Here is a 15,847-nt window from a genome sequence, read left to right on the forward strand (position 1 = left end):
ATAAAAAAAGATCTAAGTGTAAATCTCTCTCTCTCTCTCTCTCTCTCTCTCTCTCTCTCTCTCTCTCTCTCTCTCTCTCAGGGAAAATAATTCTCCCTGGACAGTGCATCCTCTCCACCAATTAGCTGTTGCAATCTGCGTTGTGTATTTCAAGTGAAGGTTCGTTTCTTGCATTTCCCAGAAGCCGGGAGGGTGTGTACCTTGTGTAGCTGTGTAGTTGAGTGTGTATGCGGGAGAGAGTTTAGGGTGTTTGTTCCACGACACCTCGCCCTGTTTATGTATTTGTTTTCCTGGTAAAGGGGAAGCGGGAAGGAGGAATGGAAAGTGTTGGACGGGTTTTGAAGCTGTTTTTTGTCATCGGCGTTTGTGGGTGGATGTCAAAATGTCTCCCCTTTTGCGTCTGTCTGTTTCGAGAAACGTTTATTTACTCCTCCTTCTGGACAGCGACCTTTGAACTTCGTCGTCTCCATCGGTCGTTTGACGTAACAGCGGACTAAAAAATCGTCTCATTCGCTTCACCGTCATCATTAACATTATAATTTTGTTAAGAGAATTTCTTACAATATCGTAACAATACGGATTTAATTTTCGTTCGTTCGTTGAAATTAAAATAGGAGGACCACTGACCAAGTGAAATGTAGTTTCAATACTGGCCTTTATCACTCTGACAGATGCTAGCGATGGCAAAATTATGATTCATCTAAGGTAACTGTTGGTTTTATATAACGCTGGATTAAAAATCTATCGTAGAAACTCTTCTATATTTTAAAATGGAAACAAGTAAAAACGGGAATAAAGCTACTTTACATTAAGCACAATACCTTCAGAGCGAAGAAAAAGATCAGGTCAGGAAGCGGCCTGAAAGAGACAGAACGTCTCCCGGAAGAGACAGTTTCCGGTTTTCCTTCTGTGTTTCTCCTCCCGGAAGGAGCGGAGGTTAGACCACCTCAAGAGACGAGGAGACGAGAGGAATTGGGAGGAGATTGGGTAGAGTGAGAGAGGAGGAGGAGGAGGAGGAGGAGGACTAGAACGTGTCTTAATATCCTTACCAAGTTAGATCGATGTTCCTGAAGCCCTTCGAGAAAGTTCGAAGTTTGCTCTATAACTTGGCATCTTATTCGAGTTCCTCTCTCTCTCTCTCTCTCTCTCTCTCTCTCTCTTCTCTCTCTCTCTCTCTCTTTATATATATATATATATATATATATATATATATATATATATATATATATATATATATATATAAAGTACATTTGCGTGCGTGTGGACGTGAATGTGAATGCGTGTTTGTGCGCGTGCGTTAGCTTCATACTTGTACTTTCAATTTCATATGTGTACTCATTCCATGGACACCTATAATTAAAATGAATAAATGAAAAATTCAATATTTTCAAGCGCGTGACCCGTGTAAATATTGCCACAAGGTATACAAAAAACCTAAATAAAAAAATTATTATTTTGTTTTTTAAACTGGTAGTCCTTGAGTGATTATCAATGAAACATAGTAACTCAAAAACTTTACGAAATAAAATAAATTAAATTATCATATTTATGAACATATCTGAAATTATCTAAAATTTAAATGATTTTAAAAACCGAAAACAAATATCTTTCTCGTTTCATCGATAGCGTATGTTGGCTTCTCATGATGATTAGGCTATATATTTTATGGGGTTGGGGGGTGTGTGGGAAGGGCGGGGGGAGGGAGGGGCAGGTTGGTTAAGAGGTCAGGGAAGAGGGTGGTCTATTATTTCACATGTTGCTGGACTCTTCCCTTAATTAAGATGTTTATTTCGATGCAAAAACAGTAACTAAGTGAGGCTTTATCCTGCCAGTCCTAAAATGAATAATAAATTCCCTCGATTTTTCAATTGTATTTTTCCATGTGAGTCTTTCACAGAAATTTTTCTCAGTCGAAACTGAACTGGTTTCACATATATATATATTTATTTTCTTAGTTTATGCATGTATTACAAAACAGATGTTGGCGACCAGATGCCAGATTTCCAATGCAATACGAGACTTACAAAGACTTTTGCAAACCAAATGGAAAGACAGAGAAAAGGAAGCCACAGAATTCTCCTGTACGGGATATGTACAGAACCAATATTAAAAAGATATGAAGTAATTCCGAAAGGAATCCTGTCTGGGTCAGACTCCAATTTAGTACCAGTGTGCTCTCTCTCTCTCTCTCTCTCTCTCTCTCTCTCTCTCTCTCTCTCTCTCTCTCTCTCTGGGGCTTCGTCTTTCACCACCTGGATATGTGTTTGGGGGGAAACAATATTTTGTGGAACACAAAATATTATAAAAACGGAGCTAAATACAGACAGAAATCTTTGGTTGTTTGCTATGAATAGGCAGACGTGGTAGGAAGTCCAGCAAAATAGCATAATACGAATGAAACAAAATTTATTATTAAAAAGGTAGATAACCTAGACAACGGGTTAAGGACAAAACCAACAAAAAGATTTGATAAGATTTAAGTAAAAATATTTTTTATTATTCTGATGAAGAACGCTAGACAGAATATGGACTTCGATTGAATAACAAGATTTATGAATGGAAAATATGAATCTCTTCTTTATATTATAGCAAAAACTTTTACTTTTTCAGCTTTGATCAATATTAATATGCCACAAAAATCTATTGTCCTGTTTCGTAACAATTAATTAAATATTGCTTGGTCACATCGTTCCTGAATAACTGAATCTATTTTCAAGAATGTATTTACTCTATTATCCATTAAAATAGGGAGGTTCGAACGAGCTAAGAATGTGGAAAATAACAATAAAAATATATATATCTTCCTTGGAAACTGGAGACCGGAGATACTTTCTTTCCAGAAGGAGATACTTTCTTTATAGAAGGAATAACGTGGACAGAAGAAAATTGGGATATGTTTTTATATTCATAATCGAGAGACGTCAATTATCATAAGAATATTTGATCTAAGTTTAATCTAAGCGATTGTCTGAAATAAATAAGTTTTATCTATAGTATATTTCATACACATTTTACATACATATTACATACACTATTAATTATTACTTATAATAAATTACAAATTCCTTATAATAATATATATATATATATATATATATATATATATATATATATTATATATAATATATATATATATATATATATATTACCGAGATCCTAATTTTGGTACTTCTTAAAAGGGTCTGGTAAGCAACAGTCGTGTAGCAGCAAAGCACTGACATCTCTCTCTCTCTCTCTCTCTCTCCTCTCCACTCTCTCTCTCTCCCCCCCCCCCCCCCACCTCTCTCCATTACCTAAGGCAATTAAATCAGACTCGTGAACTACAAAAACACATTTATTTAAGAGCAAAACATTAACTAAATGACTCAGGTTCTTAACAAAACGATTAAATGAATGATTGAACTCAGATAGCCCACTCCATATTTCTCCTACAATAAACAACATTATTTTAGTCATAAAACTGGGCATAGTCATAGTCTAGTAACACCACGAAACATTAGTTAAGTTCCCATTTCTAAATAAGTCACCATATCGGCCCCTTAGTCTCAGAACCGCTCATTCAACACAGTATTCACACACACTTCACCAAAAATACTTTTGCAGAGGCGATCTTGGCTCTGCCGACTCTGTAGCAATCTCCCACCTTGGTAATCTTACTTACTCATTATGTAGGGACGAGGCTCGTACACATGCACGAACTCACACACATTGTTCATGCCCAAGTAACTGCCTTTAACCAGTTTTAGAAGGCACTTCTGCAATCGCCCGTGCATAGAGACAGGACATGGCAGCAACCTCGACATCACGCCACCTAATGAAGATATGTCAGCATTTCCGTGGCTTGTCACTTCGGGCACTGTCTCCAAGGAGAAGCTAAACTGATGACCCCTACATTCTAGAAATATCACAGCACATCACCTTACAACGGTGTCTTAAACATATTAATAATTCCTCTTTTTATATAACATATTGTTACGAAGTGCCAAGTATCTGGTTACCATTTATCAATTATTACCTCCCCCAGCCAAAAGCCGACAAACCTGAACCCTCATAATACGTTTAAACGACTGAATACTCTAAAGGCAACAGTGATCCCTTAACACTTACCAGTATTGCAGAAAATCAGACTAAGTTCATCAAAACAGGTGTGAGGTAATCTTGTAAGTAATTAAATTAATCCAAGGGCATCACTCCATCAACAACTTTAAAAGTTTAAGTATTTCCCTGATCTCAGAAGTCTAAGTACTTCCCTGGTTCTAAGTCACTTCAAATAAATTGAAGGAAAGCAAATCAATTACCACTCTATGTTTCTACCTAACATAAATATAATCGTAATTAAATATACTTATACTGGTGTAAGATAAAGAAAACACTTATAAAAATTTTAAATACAAAAATTTATTATTAAATTCAAAATTTATAAGTGAAATTCACAATATCAGGGAAAATTACTGTTACTTGAAAACAAAGTAAAATTTAATTAATTCTTGAATCAAATTAAGTAAAATTAAATCAAAATTAATTTATCACAAAATTCAAGAAAATTAATTCAATTGAAATTCAAAAGTGTTAGGCAATAATTGAAAATTTGAAGTTAATTCACAAGTGTTAAACAATAACAACACTTGAAAAGAATTCTAAGTAAATGCAAATCAATTCACAAGTGTTAAATTTAATTAAATGTGCAATGATAAAGCAATGAAAATAACTAAGTCAATTAAATTGTGAATGCAAATGAAAATATAAAATAAAAAGACACACTTCAATAAGAAAATGAAATAGTGCACAAACAATGGAACAATCACAAACACAAAAATACGCAATGTGTAAAAGTGTAAATCTTTTTCACTCAAAAACACTGTAACCAACAGTTTTTACCAAACCTTAACAACCATCTGTTATTAGTTAACCACAGTTCCTAACAATTATTAGTTAACCACACTCCCTATCCATTATTAGTTAAACACAATTCCTATCCGTTATTAGTTAACCAAACACTTTTCCCATTAACTTTTAGTTATTAGTTGCAACTAATAAAAATATAACACACTTTACCTTTTTGGTATACCAACTTCTTAATTTGCTGCAGTCTTGTCTTACACAATTTCACACAAACCAGGCGCCGTTACGAAATGATGTTTGTTCAGATTCCACAAAAGAAATTAAATAATACTAAATAAACTCTAAGAAATATCAAATATGAAATTCTCACAAGTTATGAGTGACCAATTTACGTTACGTTAATATAACCTCGATGTCGAGTGAGAGAGAGAGAGAGAGAGCGCGAGAGAGAGAGAGAGAGAGAGAGAGAGCGAGAGAGAGAGAGAGATCTGACTGCCTCGAGGTCCTTAGATAGAATGTAATGAAATTTTCTTCCTTTACATAAACTGGAGAGGGCAGATATGATACAAAACGTTCTTGTCACGAATGCTTCCAGTAGCTTTGAAATCTGATGCAATCTTCATAAAGAAATGTGTAACATGCACGAGTCCAGTCTGTTAAAAAAAGAAAGACACGTACCCGACTCGAATCGAAACATGGAGGCTGAGCTGTGACAATTAAGATTGACATGTTTTGATGACAATGCAAGACTCTAGCTCGCTCGCTATCAAACGTGTTGACAGATTTAGGAAAGCAAACGGATCTCACAGACACTCCAATCTTAAAGTGTCGACATAAAAGTTAAACATTCATAGTTTCGAACAGACAAAGATCTCTCTCTTTTTACATTCTACGTTAATATATATATTCTTTTACAACATGCAATGCGAAATCTGAACACACATTTTAAAACATCCTATTCTAAGCTATCTAGGAATCTGAAAAAATGTTGTAAAATTCTACATGACATTTCAAAGAGGGGAAACATGCATTTTGAAAGTAGCAATATATAATAATAATATGTGCAATAGCCTATGCATGCGAAATACGAGCGGCTTAAATTCACTGCTTTTCTCTTTCCTTTTTCTAAACGATTCGACGAATGTCAAATGAAACCGAAAAAGAGCAAAAAAAAAATATAAAAAAAAGGGAAAAAAAGGGATCCGAAAACCGCCGAACGATCTACAGTTGATTTCCCCGAAGAGCAAAATCACTTTTCCGTGAGAAATTCAGAATGGGAATGGCTGGAATGTTCATATGAGGCTTTGCTATAACAAACGGGAATTGCTCAAAAGTTCATTGATTCCCAGTTGCCTTTGGCTGGCCTTTGTGTGTGTGTGCCTGCGTGTGTGTGTGCGTGTGTGTGTGTGCTTCTCTGCGGTTCACTGGATTTCTTTCTCAAGGCAATATGTATTTCATAGTTTTATTCTTGGTAACTGAATATTTAGTGTATGTGTAAGTTTTATATATATATATATATATATATATATATATATATATATATATATTATATATATATATATATATATATGTGTGTGTGTGTCGTGTATATATATATATATATGTACAAAATCGTAATAATAAAGAGCATTGAAGTAATTGTGTTTGTGTTATGAAATATTTACATTATAAAATATAAGACGAAGGTCTAAAGATTTTTTTTTTCAAAAAAGGATGATTTCTATTTCACGTTGGTTTTTTTTTTTTCTTATGATTTAACTTCTGAAAAAAGGGTCTTTGGCGCTTTCCTATAATTCATAATGATAAAAAAGTAGAATTGGCTATTTAATTCTGTACATAAATCAATGATATTGGGTACGAAATCATGTTCTCAAGATGTCTGACATTAACCTTCAAACTTTCCTGTACAAAGAGAGCAAAATTAATTTAAAAAATGTAAATGAAACTCATTCAAAGAATAAGTTCACGTTAATCACTCTGATTGTAGTTTCAATATTATCAATATTTTTTTTACCCAAAAGCACAACCACTTAGTGAAAGGCCTTATTTACTTATTTATTTATTTCTTTATTTCTTTATTTCTTTATCTTTTTATTTATTTATTTATTTATTTATTTATTTTTTATTATTTCTTTATTTATTTATTTTATTTTATATTTATTTCTATTTATTTTATTTATTTATTTATTTATTTATTTATTTATTTTTAAGATACAGTATCCATTTTCTTAAAGCATAGACAATGATGAGGCACAAGCACAACCCCTTAGCATAAAGTCTGTTATTTTTATTTTTACTTTTATCTTTTATCATCGAAATCCACAGAATAAAAAAAAAAAATCACAGACATTAATGATGCAAAATCCAACCTCTCTTTTGAAATTTCCTGCAGATGTCACCTTTCCTTTTCGAGACTTTTGCAAGGTATGCAAGAAGTGGAACAGCATTCGTGGATGCTTCGTCAATGCCGCGTTGCATCGCACGCGCGATGCATAATTGTTGTACCCAATGCACAAAATCTTTATGCTCCGCGGAGAGTGAATTTTGCTCGATATTCCGACGTCTCCCGCTATGGCATGGGTTTCTAACAAGGGGTATCCATACCCCTTGGGGTAATGGGAACCACATGCTGGGGGTATGGGACTTGATCTCTAAATATTTGTATATATTTCATTTTAATGTGTCAATATATACATGGATATATTTTGTAAATAAGTCACTATATAAAGCTTTTGATTTTCTTGTATGTTCTATTCCTAGCTAATCATACTTAAGTACTTAGGTATTAAGTATTTCAGTTATACTGTCAACAAATAAGACTTGAGTGGATTTAAGCAAAGGAGATATGGAACCATATCGGGCAAATCATTGGGGGTCTTCTAGAGTCATTAAAAGGTTAAGAACACCTGCTTTATTATGGTTTCAGGAGATTTCTGGCTGATTCGTCATTACTTTTTTTTTCTTTTTTTTTTTTTTTACGCACCTTTCTGTTTATATATCCTCCCCCCCCCCCCCTCCCCATAACCCCACCCCACAATTACACTCTCATCTGAAAGCGTTTTGAATGATTTTTATTCGTGTACATGCATACACATAAATGCACCCACACATACATACATACAAACATGTTCGTATGTGTATATATATATATATGTTTGTGCGTGTGTGTGTGTGCGTCTTCGTGCATGTATATGTGCGCGTGTGTATGTGTCCCTATTTTCGTGCATATATATATTCCTTAAATGTTACGAAATGAAAATCATCCACTGGTTACCATCCAGGTTGTAATATTGGTATACATCCTTACATCCTTAAGTTATCTATCTAGCAGATAGATATATATGTATAGATATATATAATATATATATTATATATATATATATATAAGAGATATATAGAGAGAGAGCAGAGAGAGGAGGAGAGAGAGAAGAGATCGAGGAGAGACGAAGAGAGAGAGGGAGAGTAGGGGAAGGAGGAGTAATCTGAAAAGTTCCCCTACGTCGTCAGACTTGGTCATTTATCACAATCAGAACATCCAAACATGACGAAAGACTTCCAAAAGTTGCTGTACACAGACTGAAGAAGAAAGGGAACCTCTGCAAGAAGAAGAAGAAGAAGAAGAAGAAGAAAGTAAGAAAGAAGAAGAAGAAGTAAGAAAGGAGAGGTTTAGGGAGGACTTGATTAATCAGCGGGGACAACGCATTTTCCGTTTTTGGGTTTCATCCAAATTCAAGCTGTTTCAACAACTCGTGCCATGGATTATTGGGCAGTTCAATAGTTTCATATAAGTTTCCAGGGAAAATCTCTTGTTGATTGCAATTAAGATCACTTTTAACCTTTATTTGATTATATATCTAATATACATACATACATACACATACACACTTACACACACACACACACACTTATATTATATATATATATATATTATATATATATATATAATATATATATATATATATGTATATATATATATATATGTATGTCTATATATATATATATATATATATATATATATATATATACTATATATATTTATTCATATAGTGATATGATATTCCGGTCAATTTAGGAATCCTAGACGGGAAATAACTATTAAAAAATGTTTACCTGTCTGCTGTGCATAATGTCAATGAACTAGCTAGCAGAGAGATAGAGAGAGAGAGAGAGACAGAGAGAGAGAGGCGAAGATAAGACGAATGGGTGACAAATATTGAACATCGGATGAGAACGCTCGAACGACATCAGAGGCTAAACCTACCGCACTCGTCAGGTGTGAGTAATTACTGGAGCCTCACACCTGCCCTTGAGTAGCAGGTAGTAGTACTTTTAATTAGCCACGGCCATTTTCGTGGAGTATCTTAGGTGAACTGAATAGCCATCTGTCACTCAGATCGTGCTAATCGAATATTCCTGTCCTAGCAACGTGTTCCGAGGACGTCTAATGTTTCATTTGCATTTGAAAAAGTCGTACTCTTATGAAAGAGATTATACCACATCTTTTATGGAGTTTTAAATTCCTAAAGTAATACGGAAAATTCAATTAGAGCTAACGCATGAAAAACTTGCCTATTAAAAGGTTTTGTACTTAATTTCTCTCTCTCTCTCTCTCTCTCTCTCTCTCTCTCTCTCTCTCTCTCTCTCTCTCTCTCTCTCTCTACAAATGCGTGGATGAGTCATGTCCATTGGGAAAGATCTATCTATACGTATAGACAAGGATCTTAACTCTTACTTACTTCTGTACTCAGTAGATGCGTTGGGTGGAAATAGTTTAATTCCAACTATTCAGGAAATGTTTAAAGCGTTTCAGTGATATATTTTTCTAACTAGCAGAATATTTTATAGAAAGACACTATTTCCACCTGGATTCTGCTTTTAACTGCTAAAGGCAAAATCTGCAATAAAAAAAAGAAGCATAAAAAAGGTATTTTGGTATTCGTCCGTAAAAGCGGCCACTGCTTTAAAACTATTAGAGATAAAGAGCTAAACTAAGTCTCATTTAATAGCTAAAGATTGTGTCAACAACATCTTGAGAAAAAAATTGAGGACATTAGAGAGTTAATGTTTTTTATTTGCTTCAAGATCGACTATTTTCAATATTTAATTGTTAAGCTTTAAGACAACAAATAGTGAGGGGCCTTTCGTCAAAGTGAATTTCTGAAATTAAATCCAAATATCGATGAAAATTTAAGTTACTTCAAGATTCCCGAAATGTCTCGAAATCTCTTTATCATTATTACACTTTCATATAAAAAAAACACAAAAAACAATAAAAAAAAATGATGAAATAAATATTACTTTCTGAAAGAAATCCAGTGAACCGCAGAAAAGCGCACACACACACACACACACACACATGCTCGCACACACAAAAGGCCAGCACTAAAAGGCAACTGGGAATCAATGAACTTTTTGAGCAATTCCCGTTTGTTATAGCAAAGCCTCATATGAACATTCCAGCCATTCCCATTCTGAATTTCTCACGGAAAAGTGATTTTGCTCTTCGGGGAAATCAACTGTAGATCGTTCGGCGGTTTCAGGTTTTTCTTTTTTTTTCGTTTTTCTTTTTTTCTTTTTGCTCATTTTTTTCGGTTTCATTTGACATTCGTCAAAAAGTTTAGAAAAAGGAAAGAGAAAAGCAGTGAATTTCAGCCGCTCGTATTTCGCATGCATAGGCTATTGCACATCGTTCAATACATATATATTATATATATATATATATATATATATATATATATATACATATTTGCACACATACGAACTGCATTCATTTAGTGGTGTGGCAATATTTGTAAAAGCTGTATATATGGAATTTGTAATTATATAGTAAAGACTGATAGTGTTTGTAATCTATATCTAAAATGTGTATGAAATATGTATTAAATGAAACTTGTTTATTTCAGACAATCACTTAGATTAAACTTAGATCAAATATTCTTATGATAATTGACGTCTCTCGATTATGAATATAAAAACATATCCCAAGTTTCTTCTGTCCACGTTATTCCTTCTATAAAGAAAGTATCTCCAGTCCACTGTTTCCAAGGAAGACATATATATATATTTATTATTACTTTCCACATCCTTAGCTCGTTCAAACCTCCGTATTTTAATGGATAATAGAGTAGATATATTCTTAAAAATAGATTCAGGTATCAAAAGCTAAGAAGAACGATGTGACCAAGCAATATTTAATTAATTGTTACGAAACAGGACAATAGGTTTTTGTGGCATATTAGTATTGATCAAAGATGAAAAAATAAAAGTTTTTGATTTTTTGATATGATGAAGAACAGAATTATATTATTTATTCCCCAATTTTGTAATTCAATCAAAGTTCACATTCTGCCCGGCGTTCTTCATCAGAATAATAAAAAAGATTTTTACTTAAATCTTATCCAATCTTTTTGTTGGTTTTGTCCTTAACCCGTTGTCTAGGTTATCTACCTTTTAAATAATAAATTTTGTTTCATTCGTATTATGCTATTTTGCTGGACTTCCTACCACGTCTGCCTATTCATAGCAAACAACCAAAGATTTCTGTCTGTATTTAGCTCAGTTTTTATAATATTTTGTGTTCCACAAAATATTGTTTCCCCCAACATATCCGGTGGTGAAAGACGAAGCCCCAGAGAGAGAGAGAGAGAGAGAGAGAGAGAGAGAGAGAGAGAGAGAGAGAGAGAGAGCACACTGGTACTAAATTGGAGTCTGACCCAGACAGGATTCCTTTCGGAATTACTTCATATCTTTTTAATATTGGTTCTGTACATATCTCGTACAGGAGAATTCGGAGGCTTCCTTTTCTCTGTCTTTTCATTTGGTTTGCAAAAGTCTTTGTAAGTCTCGTATTGCATTGGAAATCTGGCATCTGGTCGCCAACATCTGTTTTGTAATACATGCATAAACTAACAAGATAAATATATATATGTGAAACCAGTTCAGTTTCGACTGAGAGAAATTTCTGTGAAAGACTCGCATGGAAAAATACAGTTGAAAAATCGGGGGAATTTAGTATTCATTTTAGGACTACGTAGTAGGAAGATGCCTAACTTACGGATTTTGCTTAGAAATAAGCATCTTAGTTAAGGGAAGAGTCCAGCAACATATGAAATAATAGACCACACCCTTCCTTGACCTCTTAACCATATATATGTATATATATATATATATATATATATATATATATATATATATAGAGAGAGAGAGAGAGAGAGAGAGAGAGAGAGAGAGAGAGAGAGAGAGGGGGGGGGGGGGGGGAGGAACTCGAATGAGATGCCAAGTAATAGAGCTAAATTCGAACTTTCTCGAAGGGCTTCAGGAACATCGATCTAACTTGGTAAGGATATTAAGACACGTTCTAGTCCTCCTCGTCCTCCTCCTCCTCCTCTTCCTCCTCCTCCTTTCTCACTCTACCCAATCTCCTCCCAATTCCTCGCGTCTCCTCGTCTCTTGAGGTGGTCTAACCTCCGCTCCTTTCGGGAGGAGAAACACAGAAGGAAAACCGGAAACTGTCTCTTCCGGGAGAGGATCTGTCTCTCTCAGGCCGCTTCCTGACCTGATCTTTTCCTTCGCTCTGAAGGTCTTGTGCTTAATGTCAAGTAGCTTTATTCCCGTTTTTACATGTTTCCTTTTTAAAATATAGAAGAGTTTTTACGATAGATTTTTAATCCAGCGTTATATAAAACCAACAGTTACCTTAGATGAATCATAATTTTGCCATCTGTCAGAGTGATAAAGGCCAGTATTGAAACCACATTTAACTTGGTCAGTGGTCCTCCTATTTTAATTTCAACGAACGAACGAAAATTAAATCCGTATTGTTACGATATTGTAAGAAATTCTCTTAACAAAATTATAATGTTAATGATGACGGGTGAAGCGAATGAGACGATTTTTTAGTCCGCTGTTACGTAACGTCAAACGACCGATGGAGACGACGAAGTTCAAAGGTCGCTGTCCAGAAGGAGGAGTAAATAAACGTTCATCGAAATAGACAGACGCAAAAGGGGAGACATTTTGACATCCACCCACAAACGCCGATGACAAAAAACAGCTTCAAAACCCGTCCAACACTTTCCCCTCCTCCTCCCCGCTTCCCCTTTACCAGGAAAACAAATACATAAACAGGGCCAGGTGTCGTGGAACAAACACCCTAAACTCTCTCCCGCATACACACTCAACTACACTCCTACACAAGGTACACACCCTCCCGGCTTCTGGGAAATGCAAGAAACGATCCTTCACTTGAAATACACAGCGCAGATTGCAACAGCTAATTGGGGGAGAGGATGCACTGTCCAGGGAGAATTATTTTCCCTCAGAGAGAGAGAGAGAGAGAGAGAGAGAGAGAGAGAGGGAGAGTTCATTTATCAGTCTGTTTCCATCATTCAGTATTTAAGAAATTCTATCTTTTCTCTCATCTGCCCACTCACGGGTGATGTAATCCCCACATAAAAGAGAATTATATCCGTTTATTTTATCAGTCTGTTTCCATAATTCATTATTTAAGTAATGCTATCCCTTCCCTTATCTGCCCACTCACGAGGGATATAATTCCCACATAAAAGAGAATTATATCCTATTATTCATATGTGAGAAGGTATTGCACAATTACAACACTCGTCTCAGCATAAACATTTCGATTAGAGGTTAAAATACCGTCAGGAACTTACCACCAGAATTATTCGGGCCCTTGGAGTCTAATACCAGCTTCTATTCAGGTATTTCGACGGAGTCATTCGGTGGGATGAAGGTAAAAAAAAAAAAAAACGAAATTCCAGCCTGAGTAAAACTGTGATGAACTTTTGGAACTACGCAGCCAATTTTGACCATTTTTTGCCTCTCTCTCTCTCTCTCTCTCTCTCTCTCTCTCTCTCTCTCTCTCTCAAATTTTAAAACCATGTACAACTTTTTATTCCCATGCGAGCGTTTAGATGTAAAATACTACTGACTATATTTTCCACTACCTCATGCATACATAGGCGCATTTATTGATATATAGAGACATAGACAGGTTGCGCTCATGCATATTGTACGAGATGGTTCCTTCAGTAAGTTATTCGAAGGTTTCTGTTCGCCTACAAGTGTTTTTACTTAGGTATCCAAACTTTTCAGTAATGCTAAATACAACCGAGTTGAAAATTATGTTTATTATTAAGAGACGTAAGAAAAATTGTCGATTGTAGTAAAGGATGAGAGGCTTAGAGCATATAACATTAGATAATAACATTTTAGATCATCTTAGTATTATCAGATTATCAGTCATTTTTATGGCTTTTCCTAAGCTAATATCATACTACCCCTGCCATGTTGTTTCTATATGCGCGATAAGTCAGGCCAGTTTATTTACAAACAAAAATAAAGACGTTGTGCGTCAAATTAGAGAATCTCGAACTACAGAGGTAGAAAAATAATCATACAGTATTTACGAAAACCTGTTGAGCTATATGCAAAGCTATGCAAATGTCTGTCGAGATATATAGTGAAGGATAATGTTGCCCTTGCATTATACTTGATACATATCAAGCACATACTAGTTAAGCCTGGTATTCACTAGCAAGGTTACACAAATTAATAATGTATATATATACATCTATATATATGTGTGACAGGTAAAAATATTCTGTTACAACAGAATTCCATCTAATAAAAAGAGCCCATAAATCACCAAAATACAAAATGTAAATGCTATATTTCAGAGACTGAAAGAGAGAGACAGCAGACTCTGAAAAATGCTACTTAATTTTTGTATTTGAGCCCCTTTTATTAAATAATTATATATATATATATAGTGATGTTGAACGTTCTGTCAGATTCTAAACATTAATTCAAAAGAGGTTCCTGAAGCTAAAGAGAGTGAGTGAGAATCCTTCCAACACGTCAGCATTAACATAAAAAAAACAATGATTTTAAGACGATAAATAAATCATTAATTAGGGACCAAGAGCAACTCATAGGCGAATTTCCAAACATATAAATAACTGAGTAAGGCAATATGGCTGAAAGCAATAATGGGGTCATGAAGCAGGTTAATATTTTCCTCATCTTCTTACTCTTGTCTATGGTTGCATTATGCGAAGGAAAAACTGCATTTTACCTTCCCGTGGGTTGAGTGTGCATTTGCATATGCAAGAGAGAGAGAGAGAGAGAGAGAGAGAGAGAGAGAGAGAGAGAGAGAGAGAGAGAGAGAGAGAGAGAGAGAGACTATCCATATCACTTTTATTTAAACTTATTTGGGTTTAGAATGCGACAGAAAAAGAGAGAGAAAGAGAGAGAGCAAAACAAAATGGTCAAAATTAGCTGCCGTAATTTGAAAAGTTCATTAGTTTTACTTAGCCCCTAATTGTTTTTGTTGTTTTTTAACTTTCATTCCACTGAAGGGCTCATTTGAATACCTGAATTGAAAGCTGTCCTGAGACCCTAAAGGCCCGAATAATTTTCGTGGTGAATTCCTGACAGTATTTTAACATCTAATAGAAATGTTTAAGCTAGGGACGGGCGGCGTAATTATACTGTACTTTTGCGTATACGAACAAGCGGATATAATCATTTAATGTGGGGATTATATCCCTCATGAGTTGAGAGATGAAGAAAAATTTACAATTACTCAAATACCGAACGATGGACGCAGAGAGATGAAAGAACTTTACATCCTATGAATGCTCCGAATAATTACGTAAATGGTCTCACTATTTTTATTATTAATATTATTATTATTATTATTATTATTTATTGTTATTATTTATTATTATCATTCATCATTATTATTATATTAACATTATTATTGGAGAAGAAAATGAACTGTTATGTATGAGTACATATATGTAAGGATAAACCTATGCAGTTATTATTATTATTTTTTTTTTTTTTTTTTTTTTTTTTGCTCTATCACGTCCTCCAATTCGACTGGGTGGTATATTTATAGTGTGGGGGTCCGAGTTGCATCCTGCCTCCTTAGGAGTCCATCACTTTTCTTACTATGTGCGCCGTTTCTAGGATCACACTC

The sequence above is a fragment of the Macrobrachium nipponense genome, chromosome 23 (assembly GCF_015104395.2).
Source record: "Macrobrachium nipponense isolate FS-2020 chromosome 23, ASM1510439v2, whole genome shotgun sequence".
Taxonomy (NCBI): Eukaryota; Metazoa; Arthropoda; class Malacostraca; order Decapoda; family Palaemonidae; genus Macrobrachium; species Macrobrachium nipponense.